Genomic DNA, 21,010 nt, shown 5'->3' with positions numbered 1-21,010 from the left:
TGTATAACTCTTTGGTAAATTGTTTCCATAAAGTTGTTCTCTTTGTTCCATCATAAATGAAACACAGTAATTTCTTATGAATAACTTTCCAAATTTTTATACTGTTTACTTGAAGGAATTAGTTATTCTCATGTTTTCTTTTGATTGATAATCCCTAACAGTTAGGAGAAGTTTGTTAAAAGCCTCGGGACTGTCCCGGTAACTTGAATGAAATGATTTGTCTTGGAATATTAGTTTTTCTTACGTGGTATCTGCAGTGATAGCGTGCTAAGAGTGACATGGGTCCTGTCTTACAAAGCGTTACGATTTATCCGATCAATCGTAACTATGGAAAGCCAACAACGTTAGCATCTTATAAATGCATGTTCAAAATATTTTCTAGATGTATATTCATTGTTTTCTCGACAATTTGGAGTTTTACCTTTTGTTTACAAAGGACATTTTGCAAATTTCCTGTAGAAAAAAATTATGACACTGATGGATTTCCATATAGTTACGACTGATTGGATCAATCGTAACTCATTGTAAGACGGGACCATGGAGTCTGTGATTTTAATTTCACTTGATCCGTTAAATGACACTGGGTTTGACCATTTTATCTTCTGAAGACAGCGTTTGAATGCCATGTTTGTTCATTCCCTGACTGGGGCTACCATGGTTACTATAGAGATAATGTCGATGAAAGTCTTAGTATAATGGATTTGAAATGAAATGAAATGAATGAGTTTGATGAAAATTATTGAAACTGCTCCTTTATTAAAAATGCTATTTTGTCACGACAATGAGACGTATTTTGTGCATTAATCTGCATATTGCATTCGGTACATATGTATATTACATGCGTGCTTTTTTTATAGAAATGAAATCTCAACAGGTTTATGTTACCTACATGAAGAAGATTAAGGACTTTGCGAATTTCGTTTGAACAAATTTTATTTTTGTTGAATAATTATATAATCATGATGCCGTAAAATTTAAGAAAAATATGTGAACCTTGCTTTTTAGTTCTATAACAAAATGCAGTATATATACTTTGTTACAATGGCTTTGAGGTATGTCTGAATTGTAAAATAATTTCTAACTGTACGCGTAGATTGAGATGTAATCTATACTGTGAAGGAATAAATTAATACCAAATCAACGTAGATTAAGCACTAATTTTTTTATTCATTAGAAAGGGACAAAAGAAAGAGAGGATGGGAGAGGAGGTCGGGTGGGATGTGTGGAAAGGGATGGAGAGAAATAGAAAAAAGAAAAAGAGAGGGGGCTGGAAGGAACATACTACCATACCTCGGATAAAACAACAATATATTGTCATTTATTTCACAATAGGGTCACGTGAAATATCCGACATTATGTATTTTCTGTGTTTATAGTAATAATATAGGGTATTTATATTGCGCACATATCCACCTTGTTAGGTGCTCAAGGCGCTCCTATATTACCCGGCTATTCTAGGCGTTCATAGCGCACACAGCTTTTTAAGGAATTACTTCCTACCGGTACCCATATACCTCACCTGGGTTGAGTGCAGCACATTGTGGATCAGTTTCTTGCTGAAGGAAATTACGCCATGGCTGGGATTTGAACCCACGACCCTCTGTTTCAAAGTCCGGAAACTTATCCACTGGGCCACAACGCTCCACATTTATATTGTACCACCATGGAGGAATAGGTTATTTTTGTGAGTTACCATAATACAATTAATAAAAGTTAATTCACATTTGAGAATGAGGACAGTCGATACCAGTTTCTCATTTTCAACCAAAAAAAAAAAAACCCTCGTCGTTCAGGTATAACGCGCCGTTAGTTCTTTAGAAAGAACCACACATTTTGCACTGGTGATACATCAATACATAAACGGTATAATAACTCGATATTGCATTCAGGCTCCTGATTATTTCTGAGCACAAAAATGTCTTTTTCGATATTTGGATGCACTATTTCATTGCCTCTCATCGGAGCTATAGCTGCATTGTTAGCAGGGTAAGTAGTACGGTCTCTGGAGTAGGGCTAACAATACGAGAAGAGTGATATTTAGTTCCGAGTTTGATTCATGCCGGGATTCATGAATAGGTTACTGATTCTTCTGATCTCCATGCATGCATTTTCATCGTTCAAATCGCATACTGATCACATAGGAATGTATGTCTACATTATGTCTTTATAATCATTCCCATATTTCCCCTTTTCATTCCGATCATATATAGACATAAAATTATCGAATACTATACCTACAAAAGTAGGTAAACGAGAACTAAGAGCTTGATATACAGTCGGAAATTGTTCTGCCACTTCTACCCCATTAAGATAATTTTTCACGGCCATTTTTACCTCCTTAGTTAAGCTCAGTGGTATAACAATGGGGTGTGTAATACAACGTCAACGTTAGCCAATTTTTTTTCATTGTGCACTGAATACTGAAATATGTTTATGTTCGGGTTGTTTGTGACAGAACATGTACATGTATTTGAATCAATGGAAGTGGAAGTAGTAGCTAGACACGGGTATTCAATAAACTTCAATCGTGTGGATCACACTTTATAGACCAATCCCACAACGCTGCATTGCATGTGGGTAGAAGACTGGTTCGTCATACTGCGATGAATAATACACAGCTCTTCTTTTTCTTCTTCTGAAAACGGGAAAGGCTACAAGTCAATAGTTTGTTTTTGATGGTTAAAACATAATAGTTGCTCATAATCAGCATATAGCGGGGGGGGGGGTTCAGCGAGGCGGTGATTGAGAGAAAATACGAGAATACAAAAGCAACAGAAAGCAAGCATTCAAAATGTATAACCAAACCAAATATAGGATTACAAAAAAAACAAGAGATTTCAAAAATCAAAGTAAAAGAAAATGTAGAAAAATTAGCAAATAAAAGTAACATGAAAGGATTTAAATCATATCTGCATAAATGAAAAAACAACAACATAGTGTTGAATAATCAGAGAAAGAAAGAAATGAACAAAAACTTTTATCAATTTTGGTACATTCGACTTTTTAAATTTTATTTTGGACCAATTATGCAGCTTTCTTTTAAAATATATAATGAGGAATAATTGGAGACGGAGAAGTTCAATTCGCATTTGTGCTGTATTCAATTGCTACTATCTTTATCACGATCATTACTTTAAAAATAATTCACTGCATAAACATGATTTTTCTTACCAGGCAAGAGATATGGAATCTGACTTACTTTTGGAGGAAAGGAATAAAAGGCCCAAGACCCCTGCCATTACTTGGCAATATTCTTTCTACCACAAAGGTAAACATTATTTTGAATATTATCAATACGCATGCGCAGCGGAATGGAGTGAACGCGCCATTTTTGAGCTCTCGCCACCTTGTTATGTTTCACCATTATTTTCTATTTGGAACCACTAAATGCGGTGAGTGAACTTATTCTACTTGAAACTGACTGTGCTTGGGAATCATTGACCTTAGAAAACATTTTCTACCTCATGAAGAAAACCTATGATTTGAGAAGCAAAATGCCGGGACCAGCTCAACGTAATGCGAACGCTACACAAAGCCAACGCCCTAAATCGCCAGTTACTAATACGAGTGTTACAGTGCCACGTATGCAGTCTGAAGACTCGCCATCGATTCAACCTACACTTGCAGACCTCCAAAAATCACTGAGTGAGTTTTCTGGCAAGGTTTGCACCAAATTGGATGAGATTCACACAGATATTACGTGCATGAAAAAGAAAATGGCAGATTTGGAGGCAGCAGTGGCTGACAACGCGGCTCGAGTCTTAGACATCGAAAAGGGTAAGCTTCCTGAAATGGGATCAAAGCTGCAGAAAGAGATCGATCTACTGAACGAGAAGTTATTGCTTTCGGAAATCTACCACAGGAAGGCAAACCTTCTTTTTTATGGCATAGAAAAAAGGCCTAATGAAAATGTAGAAAGGGCTCTACGTGAAGCTTTTAAAGCCATTGGCTTGAGTGGAGAAGAAGCTGAATCAATTGCTCTCAACAATGCTCATCGTCTACCCAACAGGAATGTAACCAATAATGCTCCCCAGCCAATAATTGCTAAATTCATCTACATGGCTCAGAGAAATCGATTGTTGTCTGCTTTCGAGGGAAGAACCGTCAACCGCCGAGGAAATGATCAGGAAATCGCCAGGCCTAATCCACGGATCACCGTACGCACAGACCTACCACCGGCACTCAAAGCACAACGAAGCATCCTAGCGACCAAAGCATACAACCTGCGGAAAGAGAACAACTTATCTACTAAGATAGTGGTTACTGGCACCAAAGTCGCACTCCTCACGAAAGAAAAGAACTCCACAGCTGAATGGAAGGCCTACAAAGAATAACTTGGTGAGTTTAAAGTCATCATTAACTAACCATCTCGACGTATTGACTCATCACTATTTTGCCTTCCTTGGCTTCTTGCACCAGCTCCATTATATTGTTTTTAATCGCTCACCAATGCTATTATAAATTTATATCGATATAAAATATGTGTTAAGGGAAAAGTACCATCCTACCTGTTGTGATATTGCCATGTGTGCTTTTCGATTGATGGTGAAGTTCTTATTCTTTTTTACGGAATAGTCTATGTATTTTCATACACCAAAAAATAAATAACAGGAAAAATCCAAATGTGTACCTGTACATAATGTGGATATTTGGTTTTGACCTATAGGCTAAAGTAAGTTGAATACTTCCAATCGATTACTCCCAATTTCCATCAAAATAGTGATATATAAAAAAGTACAAACTTATTTTTTTGTAATGATGCCACATGGTGAATTTCTCAACCCTTTTGTATTGAAAGGACAACATGTTTCATTTATTAAACTACAAAGTAATTCAAAATATGTAAAGGCTAAACAAATTGAATACTTACAATCGATTGCTGGAATTCCCCCCTGAGAATGTAACTTTCATGATTAATGGCTTGCTATTCGAATACCAGCAGTCGATTGCTAAAGTCAATTGAACTTGTACAATCGATTACAGGTCCTTTATTTTGTTATGTATCTTACCAAGCTACACTCATGAAGCACCATCAGACAAGTATAATCAAGACTGACTAAAATTTCAGCAATTAGTGTATTGGTTACAATGCTCATCAATTCCGTTAAAAACTTACCTCAATGGATTTATATATGTAAAGGAAAATTGATCATTTTCTGTATGCGATTTGACTTATTGTGAATCAAATCTATCATAAATTTATATCAACATAGAATATGTGTTGAGGTAAAAGTACCAACTTACCTGTTGTGATGTTGCCATGTGTGCCTTTCAAATGATGGTGAATTTCTCAATCTTTTTTACGAAATGGTCTATATGTTTTCATACACCAAAAGAAAAAAAAAATATCCAGGATGTGTGCCTGTGCATGTTTTGGATTGTTTTTGTTTTAGCCTGTTTGCCGAAGTAAGTCGAATACTTCCAATCGATTACTAGCACCTGTAAATTTACATCAATATAGTGATAAAAAAGTACCAACTTACTTTTTGTAATGTTGCCATGTGTGAATTTCTCAACCCTTTTGTATTGAATGGACAACACTTTTTTTTTCATTTATTAAACTACTTAATGATTCAAAACAGCAAAGGCTAAACAAATCAAATATTTACAATCGATTGTTGGAACTCCTACTTGAGAAAGTAACCTTCAAGATTAATGGCTTGCTATTCGATTACCGGCAATCGATTGCTGCCAAGTTCACCATTTCATACACTTATTGCATTCTAGATGGCTTGATGCCTGCTTTATTTTCGCCTTTGGTGATATTGCAATCTTCGAAGTCAATGCGTAGCAAAATTTAGTATAACAATGCAGGTAAAGTCAATTGAACTTGTACAATCGATTACAGGTAGTTACTTTGTTTTGTCAAGATATGTAAAGGCTAAACAAATCGATTACTTACAATCGATTGCTGAAACTTCCACTTGAAAAATAACCTTCAAGATTAATGACTTGCTATTTGATTACCGGCAATCGATTGCTGCCAAGTTCACCATTCCATACACTTTTTGCATTCTAGATGGCTTGATGCCTTCTTTATTTTCGCCTTTGGCGATCTTGCAATCTTAGACGTCAATGCGTAGTAAAATCTAACATTACAATGCAGGTAGACTCGGTAGAACTTGTACAATCGATTATAGGTCGTTTCATTATTTTGCCTCTAATAATGGATACTAAATATAAGTGACGACATTTTCTAATGAGTTGTGTTGTATTAATCAATCCGCTTTATTATATAATCATGTTAATGCAGAATGGATTGTTCTAAAAATATATATCTTACCAAGCTACCATCATGAAGCACCATCAGACAAGTTTAATCGAGACTGACCAAAATTTCAGCATTTAGTGTATTGATTATATTGCTCATCATTTCCGTTGAAAACATACCTCAATAAATTTATATCTGTAAAGGAAATTGGTCTTACCATGTAGGCGATTCGACTTATTTTCAATCAATTCTATTCTAAATTTATATCAATATAGAATATGTGTAAAGTGAAAAGTATCAACTTACCTGTTGTGATGTTGCCATGTGTGCTTTTCGTATGATGGTGAATTTCTCAATCTTTTTACGAAATGGTCCATATGTTTTCATACACCAAAAGAAAAATAAAAATATCCAGGATGTGTGCCTGTACATGTTTTGGATTGTTTTGGTTTTAGCCTGTTTGCCGAAGTAAGTTTAATACTTCCAATCGATTACTAGCACTTATAAATTTACCAACGAAATTTACATCAATATAGTGATAAAAAAGTACCAAGTTATTTTTGTAATGTTGCCATGTATGGGTTTCGACTTATGGTGAATTTCTCAACCATTCTGTATTGAATGGACAACATTTTTTCATTCATTAAAGTATATAATGATTCAAAATATGTAATGGCTGAAGAAATACTTACAATCGATTGCTGGAATTCACTCTTGAGAAAATAACTTTCATGATTAATGGCTTACTATTTGATTTCCAGCAATCGATTGCTGCCAAGTTCACCATTATGTACACTCTTTGCATTCTGGACGGCTTGATGCCTGATTTATTTTTTGCCTTTTGTGATATTGCAATCTTTTAAATTAATACATAACAAAATTTAACATTACAACACAGGTAAAGTCAGTCGAACTTGTGCAACCGATTACAGGTAGTTACATGTACTTTGCTTTGTTTATAATAATGGATACTAAATTTAAGAAAAAAAAAAAAAAAAAAGATCAATGTTAAAGTGTCAGTGACCTTACTCATTATGATATTTTTGTGTACGTAATCGTTGAATGATCTATGTAGCTATACTTGTTAGGTACTGTATATAGCTAATTATTGTAATGTTGTAGGAAAAAAACAATTTGTCTAATTTATTTTCAATATACGAAAGAACCTTTAAATACTTTTTGCTGTCAATATTCTTGCATGTACATGCTCAGTGGTATTTATTTTAAATCACTTTAGTATATAACTGTCTCTGTATCCATTTTTCTCAAAGGCATTGTACTAGCCTTGCCTCGCACCACATGTTTGCTTAATTTCGTTAATTGTAATCCAACAAGAAATACTCTTTAATACCTGTACTGAATTTAATCGATCTGTTACCCGCAATTTTACACTGCATGTATTCCGATTTTTACTATTCTTTTTAATTTATGTTTGGTTCTTTGACTAAGGTTTATCGATAGATTTTTATAGAATTATTTAGACAGGTTTCATTTCTTTATTCACTTTTGTGATTACAACAATTCTGGTTCTACTTTCTGTTAACGTTAAGGTGGCCAGATGCTCGCAGGTTAGGACTTCATTGACCTCCCGTATGATTTGCTATCATTGTCATCATCATCATTACCACCACCACCACCATCATCATCATCATCATCATCATCATCATCACCACCACCATCATCATCATCATCATCATCATCATCACCACCACCATCATCATCATCATCATACTGTTCCGGCACAGAAAATTTACATACAAACAGTTATCATATCTTCGATCTTAAAATCTTGGTAATATCGTTTTTTCTTCACGAGTAATGACATAGACATTTTTTCTATTTTCAATACAAACAATGCATCATGTAATAAATATTACTCAACTGAAGATTTTACTTCTAAATTTAGAGACACAGAACACAAATTCAGTTTGCTTCACGTTAATGCCAGAAGTTTGAACAAAAACTTTGAATCATTGGAATCATTACTCTTTACTCTAAATAATTTCAAATTCTCCATTATCGGTGTCACGGAAACATGGCTTCATAATAATTCACCTAACATATTCAACTTGCAAAACTATAATCTTATAAGGCGAGATCGTGAAGATCAAAGAGGAGGTGGTGTAGCATTTTACATCAATGAACATTTGCAGTTTAAAATAAGAAAAGAAATATCATTAAAACAAAGTGAAACTCTATTCTTAGAAATCATGAAGCCGAAAGGCAAAAATATAATTATTGGATTAGTTTACAGACCCCCTCATGGCAATGCAAATTTATTTTGCGAAGAGCTTGAAATATGCCTTCATACCATAACAAAAGAAGATAAACAAATATATCTAATGGGTGATTTTAACATTGACCTGTTATCCCAAAATAATGACAACGATTTATTCTTACATACTATGCATTCATTTGGTTATTATCCCCACATAGATCAACCGACCAGAATTGATAGCCATTCATCAACACTTATCGACAACATATTTTCAAACATACTAAACAGAGATACTTCCAGCGGACTAATAATATCTGATATAGCTGATCATTTACCGGTTTTCTTATTATGTGATAATGATATTTCAAAAGAAAATTCACCTAAATCTACAATGTATAGTAAAGAATCCCCAATAAATATTGAATCGTTTAAAAGTGATCTTGCGATTGAGGAATGGTTAGATGTATTTAATGAGTCAAATTCAGATATTGCTTACACAAATTTTAACCAAAAATTGCAGAAATATTACGATAAAAATTTTCCTATATCACCTATCAAAAAAAGAAAAGCAAAAATGCCATGGATTACTAAAGCTATTCTACGATCCATACATACCAGAAATAAACTATACAAGACATTTTTAAAGAACCCTTCTATTCAAAACAAAAATAAATATAAAACTTATAGAAATAGACTAACCAATATAATTCGGGCTTCTCGCAAATTGTTTTATTCCGAGAAACTTAACAAAGTTAAATCAAACATGAAAGCCACATGGGAGATCATCAATGATTTGATTGGCAAGAAACCCAAAGTATTACCTAAAGACAATTTCACAGTTCATGCTGCTGCAATAAATTCAGATGATGTAGCTGATACCTTTAATTCCTTTTTCGTTAACATAGGACCCTCTTTGGCAAACAACCTTGCCAAACCAAACCAAAGTTTTGCAAAATTTCTTCCCACACCCATCAATTCTTCCCTATTCTTTAACCCCACAAATGTTCAGGAAATAATTGAAATAACAAAAAATCTCAAATCCAGCAAATCAAAGGGATATGATAGAATTAGTACTTTCCTCCTTAAGCAGATCATACATTATATTGTCACTCCATTGTGTCATATTTTTAATCTGTCGATCAGCACCGGTAAATGTCCAGATCCCCTTAAAATTGCAAAGGTAAATCCTGTTTTAAAAAAAGACAATCCACATGAAATAACAAATTATAGGCCTATTTCTATTCTCCCCAGCATATCCAAAATATTAGAGAAGATTATTTACAAAAGACTTTATAAGTTCCTAGATACTTTTCAGTTTCTAAATTCAAACCCAATATGGATTCAGGAAAGGGCATTCAACTGATCAGGCTTTAATACAAATATACGATAAAATTACAAATGCAATGACAAATAAAGAACACATAATAGGAGTATTCATGGACCTAAGCAAAGCATTCGACACTCTTGACCACCAGATTTTACTTAAAAAACTTGAAAATTATGGAATTCGGGGAATCACACTATCATGGTTTGAGAGTTATTTGACTGATAGAAAACAATATGTCACTCACAATAATATTTCTTCTAATTTTCAGACAATAAAATGCGGAGTTCCACAAGGATCGATCCTTGGCCCCCTACTTTTCCTTATATATATTAATGATTTGACTACTGTAACGCCTTTATTATCATTTGTATTATTTGCCGATGACACAAACATTTTTTGTTCACACACTAGCTTAGAAACTTTAGTAGATACATTTAATCGTGAATTACCTAAACTATCTTTATGGTTTAAATGTAATAGGCTATCACTTAATATAGACAAAACAAACTTTATGTATTTTAAGCATACAAGTTCACATATTACTGAGTTTCCATACGACATAAGCATAGATAATATTCCACTCAAAAGGAAAAAAGAAACAAAGTTTTTAGGTGTCACAATAGATGAAAATTTAAATTGGAATGAACATATACGTTGTATAACTACTAACATCTCCAGAAACGTAGGTGTACTTTACAAAATGAAAAACATAATTCCTCATACTACACTCGTTTTACTCTACAATTCATTGATATTGCCGTATATATCGTACTGCAATATAGTTTGGGCAACGTGTGCAAAAACTAAAATTAATACAATATATTTATTACAGAAAAAAGCAATTCGAATTTGTACTAATTCGCAATATTTATCACACACAAATCCATTATTCCATAAACTAAAGACTCTAACTATTTTTGACATAAATTCATTTCAAAGCTTACTGCTTATGTTCAAATACGTAAATAACATGCTCCCACCTTCATTTCACAATTTTTATACTATGAACACATCTATCCATTCATACCCTACGCGGAACTCTTCTAATTTCCATTTAATCAACCCCAAATTGCTTATTGCGCAGAGATCCATAAGACACCATGGTCCTGATTTGTGGAACTCTCTACCAGAATCTATAAAAAGATCCACGTCCCTTTACTCATTTAAAGCAAACGTTAAATCCATGTTGATATCAGAATATTTGAAGTAAAATTTCTGTGTCGTTGTGTCATTAAAGCATCATCACCATCATCATCCTCTCCATCACCTTCATCTTCACCATTTCACCGTCATCTTCATCCTTATCATCTCCATCTTCAATGCTCAAATTAGATTACTGCTGTTTTTCATAAAATGTACTGTGTATCGATTCTGCTGTATTAATGTATTATATTAATCAATGAGTTTTAACCTGGGGTTGTCATTTTTTCAAGCAATCTGCTTATGATGACAATCCTTCTCCTGCAAATTGTAAATGTTAACTAATTTGGTATGAGATCAATTTTGTTTGTAATGATAATTGTAGTACATTTAGTTATGATTCATGCCAAAAAAATTATCAATATACTGTTTGTTATGTTATGGAAAATGTATTCTATACGAATGATGTAATTGCAGAAGTAAACAATAAAATCAAAAATCAAAATTAACATTGAGATCCACACCAAATTTGAATATGAGCATCTTTCCAATTGGAAATTGTGAAGAAAAAACGTTTGAAATGGAGAAAAAAGAGTGATCAGGGTCGAAGCTCCCTCTGTTCTGAATTCAAATTCCTAAATAGATCAAGAAACTACGATTCTGTATTAACCTCTAAATCTATTGGTAGATCTCATTTGCATTTTTTTTAATCAATCGTAATGAAAAGATTGTACTATATGAGTAAAAATGTTTTGATGTAAACCCATCCTTTACAATGGTCAGTGAAAGCTTGCCATACATACCCTTTTGTTGGTATCGATTTCATTCACTGTTCGAAATAATAAAACATTAAAGCACATGCAGATTTCTTTCTGAATTTAATTCAGTTCAGTCTTTATTTCATCCTCGAGTTAAAAAAAGGCACATACAGTAAAAGATACAACTCGCTAAATACATCCTCGGAACATGTCTTGCATGTGGATGTGGTATCATTTTCAAACGCTTATCGTACGCAATGGTATGATCATGGAGGGACACTGCTTAATGATTCTTATAAATAAAACAGATGATCAAATTAGTCCCTCAGCGAAATAATAATTTTTTGAATATTTTCTTTTTTTGTTTCTTGTTTCAGGGATTATACCTATGTATGTTCAATTGCAAGGAGAAGTATGGCAAAATATTCGGGTGAGTTTTTATGAATTAAAGCAGAGGAGTGGTTTCCAATACTCGCGGATACTAACTTGATTGTGGGTGGGTGAGGGGATTAGTGTAGTGAAGAAGAAAAAAAAAGAAAGAAAAAGAATGAGGAGGAGAAGAAAAAAGATCGAAGGAGAAGGGGAAAAGACGAACAACCAGAAAATCCAAGGAAACGAGAACAAGAAGGAAATGAAAAGGAAAAGAGAAAGAAAGAGAAAAAAAGGGAAAAGGAAGTATGTGTGGTGGAGAAAAAAAGCAAACCGGGGGGGGAGGGGGAGGGTGGAAACGTACAGAATAAAGTTTTACATTTTACTTTTTTTTCACAGGTTTTACTTGTTCCGGCGCCCGGTGGTCGTGATCAGTGATCCTGATATTCTGAAAGACATTCTGGTGAAAAGTTTTTCCAAGTTTACCAATCATGATGTAAGTCAAAATGTATCTTTCTTGATGAGCAAACTATTAAGCGTGTCCCACAAAATAGGAAACCTGGATTTATAATTACTTTATTAAAAATTGTTAATGTCCTAACATTTCCATTATCATAAAAATAACCCTTTTTTTCTTCATTTCAATACCTCATATTGTACGAATGTTTACAACATTAACGAAAGATTTTTAATGTTCAATGTCAAAACTAAGTTCGCAGAAAAAAAAGTGTCAAGGATTGTTTGGGATGCGGCCCTCTGAGGGGCAAAGATTAGGGCCTGCATCAATACAATTTAATGACGACATTGCAGGGTACATACAATAATTTTGTGAACAAACTCCCGGAGAAACCTTGTCGGATAAAAAAAATATCAACTATTCTTATCTTTCGACACTGGAAATATGTGGTGGCATAAGCATGGTGAGTGCTGGCTTCGGGAGAGCGCGTGTGCGTATGTGCGGGTGTGCGTGCGTGTGTGTATGGGTATGGGGCATAGTATGGGGGATGTTTCAGGATGTAACAGGGTGGGACAGAAGTGGGGGCGATTTGTGAGTAGGTGTATGTATGCCTATAATACCCATTTGACAATGTTTATTAACCATTTATGATTACCGAACACATCTTATTTGAATTAGTTATATTCGCATAAAAAAATATAGACCTACTATATTCAGAAAGAATTATTCAATACAGTAGTTCCAAGAAATAAACGTTTTAATACTATGCATGCGAGTAGTTTGGCTATAGAATCACACCTGTTTATGTCCTATTTGTCATAGATGTTCGCTTAGAATGATCAAGAACATTCCACAACATGTTTGCAAAAGCTTTTGTTATGCAGGCCTCGCCTATTTAAAGGCCAAGGAGATTTATTGTTGAATAGAGACTGCCAAACAATAGATTGCTACATAATAGGATTCCAGTAAACAGTAGGATTAACTATGTTATTGACATGTTGAATCACTGAGGCCATTTAAGAATGTTTTAGAAATGTAGAATGCTCCAGAAAGAAGGAGAATAGAGAATGCTAGAAGGATCTAGAATAGTTGTAATTAGTATATAAAGCTGGCAGATTCTTCAAGGACATCATCATATCACACCAGATCACTTCATCAGATCATATCAGGTCAGAACTCAGAGTTTCACGCCAGACTTTATGTCAGAGCAGAGTTTATTTCCACCTGGAATAATTTTCTTCTGTGGAATTATTTGCACACCATCAATGAACTGTTTGCAGTTATTCTGAAAGAGGAATTCTCAGTTCTCACCGAGATCATCAACCTGTTTAATGAACGCTTTTCAACCCATGGATTGCTGAAATTGACTGTTAATCATCAACATCGTCTTCACGGACATTTCAACTAATTACAGTGACTCTTGTTATTACCGTGCTTCAACATCGGTTTCATCATCGCCATCATTGTGAACTTTTACTTTTCGCCAGCCAAATTGGACTTTTACTTTGGATTATTAATCGGATATATTGCACATCTGTCACCTCAAGAGACGTATATTTATTCAGGTTTTATTTATGATTGTTAATGTATAATCGATTTCCTGTGATAAAAAAATAAATTAAATTTCAAATTATTTCATTGTTATTTGTTGCAGTATCGTAACAATATGATAACGATGGGAAAAGTAACATCGCTAATTGCTGCATTCTTGAATCAAAATGCCCGATTCGTGCACGCATTTTTTTTTCACTGAACAGTTCACTGTGGATCGTCACTAGCTCAGTGGATTAGTCTTCTGACTTTGCAACAGAGGGTCGTGGGTTCGAATCCCAGCCACGGCGTAATATCCTTCAGCAAGAAATGTATCCTCATTGTGCTGCACTCAACCCAGTTGAGGTGAATGGGTACCCGGTAGGAAGAAATTCCTTGAATGCTTGAGCGCCTAGGCAGCCCAGCTAAAGCCGGGGTAATTATAAAAGTAGGGCCCGCCGGGAGAACAGTTTTCAGAACTGAAGTGGCTTCCCTGGGTAAATATACCTATATCATTATATTGTTATTACCATTATTATAATTATTATTATTATTCACTGAAAGCAATTTAAAAAAATAGCTCGATATTCAGTAGACTTTTCAAATAGATGGTATTAAATTGTTCAAAGTCTTTCGTTTATATCGTCTATATGCAGGAATTTTCCCTCCATCCGCGTACCTGTTTAATGCTCTTGACATCGGGATTATTCCCTCCGGAACGAGGACATTCTTTAGAGATGTTGTCAAAGCTATCGATATGAGGAAACAGTCTCCTAATAGCGAGGTGGGTTAGAAAATTGAGAGCATGTATAATAAATTTGACACAGAAAGTGTCAATCGTATGAAAATGTAAAATGTGTTACATTGTCAATAAATCTGTAACTAAGCGTGTAGATACAATTCATGTCCTATAAGCTTGTTATAAATAATCAATCTGTATATTACTTAAGAAAATCCTTATCATTGCAACCACGTCTAATGCTTTTATTATAGAGGAAAGACTTTTGGCAACTAATGATGAACGCCCATAATGATGACGATACCGGCTCAAAGATCAGCAAGGACACGATCTTCATAACCTGATTGAAGAGCACAGTGATAGACCCCTCTCCACCTCCCAGAAAACTCAACTTCCCATGCATGAAATATTTGCTCAGGTATAGAACCATCGTATAGTAATGCTCGGAAGCGGGGGGGGGGGGGGGGGATTAACCTGGCTGGAAAGTTAACAATTTTCTCTTGTTCATGGTAAAGATTGCACATTTTCACATTTTGAATGACTGAACGTAAACCAGGGATGTTCTACACATTGTACTAATCAGTGACATATCTGACGGGCAAAAAATTAATGAATACAAATTAAAAAGGCATCGGAATGTTAACGGGTGGAACCTGCCTCTATCCCCCTTCAGGTACGCTAATAGTCCGAATCTTAAATCGCGTTGCTCTCAATGAACGCCCTTTTAAATCCAGGCTTTGCTGTTCTTTGCTGGTGGCTACGATACGATAAGTCTTACGCTTGGTTTCCTGGCCTACTCCCTAGCTACCAACCATGATATTCAGGACCAGCTAATCGAAGAGGTGGATGAAATGACACCAACCAGAGATTCGGTCGACTATAACTCAGTCGCAAAGATGCCCTTACTGGACATGGTTGTCTGTGAAACATTCAGGCTATATCCGCCAGCAATTATGTAAGTAGAGTCATCTTCACCGTGTCATCCTTCTCAGTTCTTTCTTGCAGTCTGCTTACCATCCATGCCAACATCACCGTGTTTTGCCCTACATTCGTAAGAAATCTTGCGAACTTGTGCGCCATGATGAAACTCTGTCCTCAGATATCACGAGTTCGTGGCAAGACGACCATTGAAATTTGTATATGGGACTGAAAACAATATCAGTCCATTTAAAAAACAGGAATTTCACTGATGATCAACATATATTTTAGCCTGTACCCTTTAATTTTTTTCTTATTTTTTGGCCTCTAATCACAGAGGTGAGCGATGTTGTGGTGAGACACACACTGTTCAAGGATTAACAATTGAGAAAGGAAGCCAGATCTTCTACTCTATGTATAACATCCACCGTGATCCATCTCTTTGGCCAGAACCTGAGAAATTCGACCCCTCTCCTAAAATATTTCTTCGCATAAAAGAAGGTAGTTCATAATGCATATATATACCTCTCTCACTAGCAGTTTGATTAGACACTATTGACAACTATTTCATCCTGTTGCTACGTTTGTAATCATCTCAGACTACGTTTGTAATAGCAGAAAGTCCATTTGGTCAAGCTAAGTTGATTCTAGTGCGCCCTCTTCTGATCTTAATCGCTTATTCATGTTGCCATGTTGCAGTAATGAATGAAAAACTTATGTTGTTTGTCTTTATGCTTATATTATAACCACGTATGCTGAAGACTCTCGTACAAACATGTAATATTGGATGTAATATTGGAATAAACAATACTTCATACACAATTTTGAATAATCATTATCTCCCTTCTTTGAAGGTTTATCAAGGAGAATCGTGCTAACCGTCACCCGATGGCCTGTATACCATTTGGTGCTGGACCTAGGAACTGTATCGGGATGCGGTTTGCTTTGATGGAGATTAAGATGGCCACTGTTCGAATCCTTCAAAAATTCCGATTTGTGCCAAGTCCAAACACGGTGGTAAGATCATGCTATTATAGGTACACCCTATAAATGATTTCTGGCAAAAACCAACCTTTAAAGTAAATGGTTAACTTTGCGTGATTTGATGAGGTAATTTGATCATCAATGCAGTTGGACATTAATCAAATAATTAATTATAAACGACAGAATCCACAAAGCGTGGAATTTCTTTGACATTTAACATGTTTAAGGTAAGGTAAAAGTAACAAAAAAATAAGGTAATAACAAGTTAAAACCGTAATAATAATCTTTCTTTATGAAATAACTATTTATTGTTTTACATTTGCTCAGATTGCTACTGAACAACATTTGTTTATCTCTTCTAGATCCCTGTGAAGTTCGGGACTGGAGAAAATCTCAAACCTGATGTCGGTATGTTCCTTGGGATCGAAGAGCGCGAGTGAAATTTTGTGTCGTCACGTGGCTCATTACACATGGTGTGTAAAACTCTAAAACAGATTTTTACAATGCCTTAACAAACTCAATATTAAAAAAGTGTGAAAGGGTGATTGTATTTCTATATCATTTTTTGTAATTATATGAAATCAATAAGAGCTTTCAGTTTGATATTGGTTCAATGTTCATCATTTTTGGTAGACGCATATCGCCCATTTTAGGTAATCGGCATCGGATCTTACCAAAAATATTAAGTATGGCACAAGGTTTCAAGTAAATATCAAAGCAACAATACGGGAATGATCAACCGATATCAATGCATGAATGAATAAAACTGTACATAATAGCCCTTAGGCCTATTTAATAATATCATATTCGTTTCTCTATTTCTTTAGATCAGGGTCTTCCCTGAAGATTAAGTTTGTCTTCATCAAAATTATTTCCTGCTTAGCCCAATCTTAGAAACCTTGCTTTTGGTTTCAAAACCTGCCCCGAAGGTGCATAGATGAGCTGAATGGCCATGGTGTTGTTTAAAGCGGAAAATCTTTTGATGGTTGGGCAAACGTTTATACTACACTCGGCCTCGTGGACCCTCCCTGGAAATTTTTTGTCATTCAAGTAATGACTTACATTACATTTGATATTGTTACGTTATGGTAATGGAGTCTGATCGGTGAATATAGCCAGAGGGTAAAGTCTTTTGAAAATATTATTCATCCTTTTTTAAAATTATATCGTTCATTATGTTGAGATGAATTTAAGTGTTTCATTTTATTTCTCCTTTTGCTTCTTTTACTTCGTGAACGGTCATCACGCGCATGTAATTTTCCCAATCTCAACATCAGCCTTCAGACAAAGTTGTTTATGAAATTGTTCTCAGTTCTTATCATTACTATTTAACAATTAGTAGCGAATACAAAGAAGCTAATCATATTTTAACTCATTCCTTAAGGGTCTCAGTTGCTGTAATTGTATCTGAATGAATGATTTTTTGTTAGATTATATTGATATTTATGGAAGTGTTTTGAAATTCTTTGGGTTGCCAAAAAGAAATGATCTGTCTTCGAAAGTAATTTTGTTTTATGTGTAGTTATTCGTATATGGTGTAAGCGTTCAGTGTGTGTTATCTGCCAACGATTTGATTACAATGAGGATTGGTTTTAAATTTATGTTTATAAAGTGTGGAGTTCCACAGGGAAGTACATTAGGCCCCATTATTGTCTGATATAAGATATCAGACAATTTTCGTCACTTGATAAAGAGTTGCAGCGGCACTCGAAAACTCGTGAACTTGTAAGCTAGTGAACACTTTTTGCGAGAGTGATCACGAATTTCCTTGTTGACCATAGTAGATTGCGAGACAAATGAATACCTCTAGCGATTGTAATAAGTTACTTACGTAAGGACCCCATAGAAAAAAAATCAACAATATCGGATATCATGGGAAACCCTGTCAAGGTATTTTGATACTTTTCATCTTATTCTTGTACCTGTTTTATATCTGGACAATAAAATCAATCAATCAATCAATCAGTCAATCGTCAATCAATCAATCGTCAATCTTTTTCTGTCCCTGACAGAATTTTGAGAGCGATTCTTGCGAAAGTACCATTTGCCTGGCTTTTAAAAATTATTTTTCGTTCAGCTATTTGGAGTATCTGATCTAGCCGTCTCTTTTGTCGGGAAGAGTCCACGAGGCCGGGTGTAACCGTGGGTTTGTCACTTTGTCTACATCCAAATATTTTCCGCTGAATAACCTGATCCTCGGATCTAAGGTGAAATACCCACACCAGAAAACACCGAAGTCGTATTTACCACCTAAAAGTCAACTATGCACCTTTGGAGAATTTTCGAAACCGAAAACAATGTCTTTAATTAGGCTAAGCGTAAAATAATTTTGATGCAGTCAGACGTAGTTCTCGACCTCGTGTGAGCACCCCGTTTGGTAGCCATGATTTTAGTTCATTTTTTTTAATTCCGAGAATTTGTTTGTTACTATACACCACCTAACAATTTGAAATGTGCGTGAAATATAGACACCTCACCATGTTAGTTTAAAAATCTGGATTGCCATTCTGGGGCTCGTAACACAAAACTTAGCAATGATCGTAGAACACTTTTCTGCGATTGTTTCCATTGACTACAATGTACAATCAATCGTGAAAATCAAGCTTACGCAATCGCTAACCTTTGTGTTACGGGCCCCTGGTCTCTATCTACTGTATATACATCATACCCGGCTTCTGAAATTTATTTCTTCTCACATTTCTGTACACGTTGCATAATTTACAAGTCTGTTTGATCCAGCAATGTTTCATCGAACATCTAATTGACTTATATTTTTTTAAAGAATAAAAATAAAGGGGAAGAATAAATGATTATCATGGTAGGTCATTTGCCTTAAGATTTTACACAAGAAGTAAAGCAAGCTTCCCATATTAATTTCACCCCCAAACTACGCATCTTCAGTTTCTTCTCTGCCCGATATTAGATAAATCTTTTAAAGGGTTTTCGATTTCACCTTCAATCTGTGACGGACGCAAGCACGGATTATGTTTGATTAAATAAAATAGACCGAAGAGGGCAGATGTCTGATATGATCACCCACACCGTGGTCAAACCATTCGCTTTATCCAACTCTATGGGTCAACAGGTATAACAGGCACAGCTTTCTACGCCTTACTGCCTCTCCGGAATACCATCATTCGTTTAGATAGCGTATAGGTCCAAGCAGAGGTCCGAGATCGTCTGGGTCATCGACTGACCAGGGAATTCCCTGGATTGACCAGTCAGCGCGCCCCTGTTCAGTGGTTCACAGAGGAACAGTAATACAGAATGATTTGTGAAGAACATGGATCTTTAGTGCAGATTAATCAGTTTTGGATTAGGCTCTCTTGTTTGCTACACTTTTTCTTGATTCTAAGAAAATAGGATTTTAATATTGCCACGCTGCAGCGCGCTCGTCATTCTTGTTTAGAGCATGTTTAGAGAGAGACAACCCCTGCTGGATAACATAAATGACTTGAAATCGTAGTTTGAGACAGGGACACGAAGAGTACAAAACTTATTTGAATGAATAGATAGATAGATAAATAAATAAATCAACAAATGAATAAATAAATAAATCGTAGGGCAGAGGAGGGCCCGTGGAGGGGTGGCTTAAGCTCGGTGGATATTTTTTTCTATTTTTTTTTATTTTGTGAATAATTTTGGGGGATACTTTTGGGCGTAAAAGGAAATCTCATTCCATTACCACCATCAGCCACCCCCACAAGAAAGGGGCAATTGAATTGCAGGAAAGAAAGAGAAGAAAAATGAAAGTAATTGACCTAATGCATCGAAATGTCGTTCGGTCATCTAACGTGTAGTGGGCGTGGCATGGAGTGGGCGTGGACATGGGGAAATGTCTGTAAGAACTTGAGAAACGATACTCAAATGACTTTTTCTGCAAAAGTGTGGGCTACCACTCCCTAACCGCTATTGACTGAATGGGCGAAGTTGAAGAGAGAGAGAGAGGGGGGGGGGTGGGGGGAGAAATAGGAAATAGAGAACTTAGAGAGGGATATGAAGATATTAATATTAATATACTGTAGATGTATACGCATGTAGAGGGGGGGGGGGGTGTCGTTGTTGGCCATCACGCAACACATTAGTAACATATCGTCCAATTACTATCCTTGCTTGTCAGTGTGTGGTGTGATGAATGAATGAATGAGATCGCTCTTGCTGGGTTTCAAAATAATTTTGGCAATCACGATCATATCAGGTCTCGTCCGTGGCTAGGACAGCACGCACCATCATCTTACACCCGTCAGCCCTCTCTCTCAGCTCTTCATTAGATCAGCTACTTAAAGCCATCACCGAGTCGTCCATCTGGATTTAATTATGTCTTTTTGATTTGCGTATGATGATGAAATGAACTCCGGG

General features: G+C 35.4%; 1 pseudogene; it reads left to right on the top strand.

Annotated features, from left to right (window-relative positions):
* The first annotated feature begins 1,853 nt into the window (after positions 1-1,853).
* Positions 1,854-17,743, top strand: LOC121418058 (annotated as a pseudogene).
* Positions 17,744-21,010: the final 3,267 nt, after the last annotated feature.

Source organism: Lytechinus variegatus, chromosome 7 (genome assembly GCF_018143015.1).
Source record: "Lytechinus variegatus isolate NC3 chromosome 7, Lvar_3.0, whole genome shotgun sequence".
Lineage (NCBI taxonomy): Eukaryota > Metazoa > Echinodermata > Echinoidea > Temnopleuroida > Toxopneustidae > Lytechinus > Lytechinus variegatus.
Note: the sequence above shows the minus strand (reverse complement) of the source record. Positions and strands in the feature narration are given on the sequence as shown.